We start from the raw sequence: 6,000 nt of genomic DNA on the forward strand, positions 1-6,000 counted from the left end.
TTGGCCTCTTGAGCCACCTATAAGCCGGCACAGGTGGTGGCCATTTGGGAATTGCTTGGTGAATCTTGCCAGGTGGCCCCAGGCAGTGCACAGGCTGTGGCTGAACTTGGTCTGTAGCTGGGCAACTCCCAGGAGGCCTTTGGGCCAGCACGCACAGTGGCCTACTTCAACCAGTGCCAGAGTCAGAGCACCACCAAGGGCTGCATCTGAGGAGGACACACACCCAAAGGGAAGACTGGGCAGGCACCAGAGCCCTGCTAAAGTGAATCCTGCTCTGTAGGGTCAGCCCCTCATGGGCCAGTCCTCACAACAAATCAGCCCAAGGGTCAATCTCTCTCATTGACGTACAAAGAGCAACCAAGGCTCAACTATAACAGAAGGTCACACACAACCCATGGAAAGGACACACCTTGGGCACCTGGCTCAGGTAACCAGGGAAGACTGTGCCACTGGGCCCCATACTACACCTATTACATAAAACCACTCTATTAAAATTGGGAGACTTAGGAGCCCTACCTAATAAATAGAAAAAAAAACACAGGGAGGCAGCCAAAATGAGGAGACAAAGAAACATGTCCCACATGAAAGGACAGAACAAAGCTCCAGAAAAAGAATTGAACAAAATGGATACAAGCAATCTACCAGATGCAGTGTTCAAAACACTGGTAATAAGGATATTCAGCAAACTTAGGGGAAGAGTAGGTGAACTCAATGAGAACTTTAACAAAGAGATAGAAAACAGAAAAATGGAGATGGAAAAGAGAACCAGTCCGAAAAGAACAACACGATATCTTTGATGAAAAGAATATTAGAGGGAATCAACAGATTGGATGAAGTGGAGGTTTGAATCAGAAATATAAAGGATAGGGTAGTGGAGGACACCCAATCAGAACAGCAACAAGAAAAAAGAATCCAAAAAAATGAAGATGGTTTAAGGGGCCTCTGGGACAAAATCAAGTGTAACAGCATTAGCATCATAGGAGTACCAGAAGGAGCAGAGAGAAAGAAATTAAAAACCTATGTGAAAGAAATTAAAAACCTAATGACAGAAAAATTCCCCAACCTGGTGAAGAAAATAGACATACAACCCACAGGAAGCTCAGAGAGTCCCAAACAAGATAAGACCAAAGAGGCCCACACCAAGACACGTCATAATTAAAATGCCAAAGGTTAAAGACAAAGAGAGAATCTTAAAAGCATCAAGAAAAAAGTAATTAGTTATTTACAAGGGAGCTTCCATAAGACTGTCAGCCGATTTCTCAATAGAAACTTTGCAGCCCAGAAGGGGTTGGCATAAAATATTCAAAGCAATGAAAAGCAAGGATGTACAATTAAGATTATTCTACCCGGCAAAGCTATCATTTAGAATCAAAGGAAAGATAAAGAGCTATGAAATATTTACATCAGCAACAAAATGGATGGACCTAGACGGTATTGTGCTGAGTCAAGTAAGTCAGAGGGAGAAAGACAAATGCCATATGATTTCACTTACACATGGAATCTAAAGAACAAAATAAACAAATAAAACAGAAACTCATAGAAACAGAGAACATTTTGAGAGTTACCATATGGGAAGGGTTGGGGGATGTAAGTGCAAAAGTGGGAAAGAATTAAGGAGTACGAATTGGTAGTTACAAAATAGTCATGGAGATATAAAGTATGGCATAAGGACTATAGTCAATAATATTGTAATAACTATTTTTGGTGTCAGACGGGCACTAGATTTATCAGGGTGATCACTTCATAAGTTTTATGAATGTCTAATCATGAAACTAATGTAATATTGCATGTTAACTATAATTGGAAAATTTAAAAAAATATTATAAAGTAAAAACTTAAAAAATAAAACGTGTATTAAATTGAATTGAATTAAGTTAATTTGAGTTGATTTTGAAGTATTAGTAACTTTAATGTGCTATTCTAACAGAAAAACTTCATAAAGGTCGAGGTGGGAAAGGCAATGGTTATAAAAAGCAGTTGGGTCTCAGAACTGGCTTACGAGGTGGGACACGTCAGGGGTTAGGGAGAACTCATATCGGGAACAAGAAACAAGTAAAGATAAAGTTAAAATTGAACTAGAACTTGACACAGAGGTAAATTTCCATAGTTTTACATGGACTTCATCCAATCCCTAAACTGAGGAGGGAAGTGATACCAGATTCTGTAGGTGGGATTGAGCTTGAAATACGATTCGCATGGCTCCATCTTGATAAAGGACACAAAGTGAGATAAGGAATCTAAGAATACATATGAAGAAGCACGTTTTTCTGGCTTAGCTCTTTGGTTTCACTTCTAGCAGATGCGGCATGAACAGGGCATAAATAAGAAAAGATAACTATTCTAAATTTTCCAGCAGAAAGACTTCAGTATAAAGTATTGTTTACATAGTGTCCTAGAAGAGCTTAAACTCCAAATTAGGGACAAGGAGGTGACCTAGAGATTAACAAAAGCAAGAAGCCACTGTTGTCCCTGAGTGGAAAAGAAAAACCTTTTCCTGGAACTTAGGGAGTGGTTCCAGTGTTATCAGAACCAAGACGAAGTTAGAATTAGGGGACTCTGTCCATCAAGACCTGGAACATGCAGGAGAAGCAACTGCTCCCTGAAATGTTGCTCAGGACTGAGTGGGAGCTGGTCTCTCCCATCTCATGGCCTTCTGTGTTACTTTTGACTATACTTAGCCATGGGAACCTGGGCAGCATAACTGCAAAGGCACAGCCCTGCTGCAACACAAAACAAACAAACAAACAAACAAACAAACAAACCCAAAGAAACAAACAAAAAACAGCGAGAAGAAAGGACTATATTTGTGAACAAAAAGGCCAAGATCGTACATAGCCACCATATTTTCTACATAGGTTCTATCCTCACTATTCTCTACATATAAACTCTTATATAAGAGCCTCATATTTCCATATATCACAGTGCACTTGATGCAATTCAAGAGGGAATGTGAATAGTCTTTCAACAGATGGTGCTGAGATAACATGATAGCTACATGCAAAAGACTGAAGTTGGACCCCTACCTCACACTGCGCATGAAAATTAACTCAAAGTGGATCACTGACTTAAGCCTAAGGGCTGAAATCACACAATTCTTAGAAGAAAACAGCAAAGCAAGTCTTTGTTGCCTTAAGTTGGATGGTAGTTTCCTGGAAACTGCACCAAAAGTCAGAAGCAAGGGAAAAAAGTATGTAACTTTGCTTCATTAAAAAAAAAAGAAAAAAAAACCCAAGGGGGGGAAAAAAAACACTTCTAAGACTATCATCAAAAAAGTACAAAGATAGCACATAGTAGAAGAGAAAATATTTCCAAATCACATATCTTATAAGAGACTTGTATCTGGAATATATAAAGGACTCTTACAACTACTCAGTCATAGGAAGACAAATAACCCAATTAAAACATGGGCAAAGCATTTGAAGAGACGATTGTCTAACACCATATAAAATGTATAAGCTCGATGTACAAGAAGCACATGGAAAGATGCTCAATATCATTAGTCATTAGGGAAATGCAAAGTAAAACCACTTCATACCCACCAGGATGGCTAACATCCAAAAGGCAGTCAATAACATGAGTTAGCAAGGAAATGGAGAAATTGGAACCCTCATACATTCCTGGGGAGAATATAAAATCATTCAGAGGTTTTTGAAAAAAAAAAATTGACATTTATTCAAAATTTTAAACTAGAGTTACCATAATATCCAGCAGTTCTACTTCCGGTTATACATATTCCCAAGAGAACTGAAAACTATGTCCACACAAAAGTTCTTATGCAAATGTTCATAGCAGTACTATTCGTAATAGCCCAAACTGTCCATCAACTAAGAAATAAACAAAATGTGACTTATTCATACAACGGAGTATTATTTAGCCATAAAAATAAATGAGGCATTGATATATGCTATAATGTGGATACACATTGAGAATACTATGCTAAGTGAAAGAAGTTAGTTAAAAAGGCACACATATTGTGCGATCCCATTTATATGCAGTAGAAAATAGGCAAGTCTATAGAGATTGCTTATCTAAAGCTGAGAGGGAGAAAGTGCTGAATGGGCGTAGGGCTTGAGGAATGGCTACCAGTGGATGTGAGCTCTCTTTTAGGATGCTGAAATGATAGATTATGGTGACAGTGTACAACACTGTGAGTATAAAACTACTGAAAATCACTAAATTGGATACTTTAAAAGGTGAATTTTATGGTATATGAATTATATCTTGATTTAGCTATTAAAAAGAGGCCATTTGACCTTTTCAGATGAACAAAACAAAGATCTTTTGCATCCCTTCCATCAAAAAGGTATTGTTCATGACCTAAAATAGCTAAGATCATATTTTGAAAACTGACAAAAGCACGTTAAAACAAAATATTTGATTTTAACCGATACGCATTGCATATGAAGATATACACAACCAGGATGGGTTTGTTTAAATCCTTACCTATGATGCTGTTATGGAAATCAACCAAATTTATGGGGAGGAAAATGAATGTTTGCTCTTGTCTGTCTCATCATATTGCTATACACCGTCCCTTAATCAGATGCCTATCTCCGTTTATTTTTATAACCCCTCTCTTCATTTTCTTCATGGTTAAATTGCATGATATGTGTTGTTCTGCTTCAGGAAGAACCATCTGTTGTGTAATTATCACCAGGGGCTAACCATTATCTCAAGGTGCAGAAATTCAGCATTACAGGTAATATGAATGTATAATTTATCATGCGTACATATCTAATTGAAAACTCAAATGTATCTACCTAGAACCATATTTAATCAAGAATTCTGTGCTTTGAGAAATAGCATTTTCCTCTCGAACTTGTGAGCAAAATAACTTTTAAAATGTAAAATTTATTGAGCAAAATTTTCAAAATGCAGGATTTGTTGGCTTTGAAAAAATTGCACTCAAGAGAAATTAAAGGCAGAAAGATAACGTCCATGTAAAAACAGGAAATATGTGACTTTGAAGCTTTATTGCTGTTGGAACATAGAAAGGGCAATTATAATAATACATAACAATTAGAACATAGGCAGCAATCCTTGCCATAATGTTATTTTTATTATTATTTTTTTTATTTCTGAACAACTGCATAAGCTAGAGGGAAGAAACAATAAAAATGATAGTTAACTACTGAGGATATTTTCTGTTATATCATATCCGAGTTTTAGTCTTTAGAAACAGATTTCTGTGTCTAGTAGGCAAATCGTGAGTCAATAGAAATGTTTAATTTTCATTAGAGAAACTCAGGTAGATATACGAGCTTTTATTTACAAGATATAAAATGAAAATAGATCATATTCCTTTTCATCTGGTACACTGCCTTTAAATATTAGTGTTCTCCCAATTACATGGTTTCCAAAATTCATAAGTTCTGTAAAATTAACATTTGCATGCTGGCTCTAATTTCTTTTCTTATGAGTTACTAAAATATACACTACGTAAAATTCTTTCAAAGTTTTATGCTGTGACAGGTAATGTACTCAATAGAAATACATACATGGTCTGCTCTTGTGATGTTCCAGAACTCTGAGAGCTATGGTTGAGTTAGACACATCTGGTTCAGGTGTGCTAATACCTTTAGCATTCCTTGAAGAAACTCTTAAACACCAGAATTTGCCTAGATAATAACAGGTTTAGTTGAAAAACGATACATGCTCTACATTCTTTGTCATCAAGGAAATTGCAAATTAAAAAAAGAAGATACCTCTAACGCACCCATTAGAATGGCCAAAATCTGGAACATGGACAACATCAAATGCTGGTGAGGATGTAGAGCATTGGGAACTCTCATTCATTGCTAGTGAAAGGGCAAAATGGTACAGTTGGTCACCTTGGAGCTTAGAGTTTGGCGGTTTCTTACAAAACTAAAAAACTAAAAGCGCTTTTACTTTATATGATCCAGGAACTGCACTCCTTCTTTTATACTCAAAGGAGCTGAAAACTTATGTCCATGCAAAAACCTGCTCATGGATGATTATAGCAGCTTTATTCATAATTGA

This window comes from Pteropus medius, unplaced genomic scaffold (assembly GCF_902729225.1).
Source record: "Pteropus medius unplaced genomic scaffold, Ma_sr-lr_union100, whole genome shotgun sequence".
NCBI lineage: Eukaryota > Metazoa > Chordata > Mammalia > Chiroptera > Pteropodidae > Pteropus > Pteropus medius.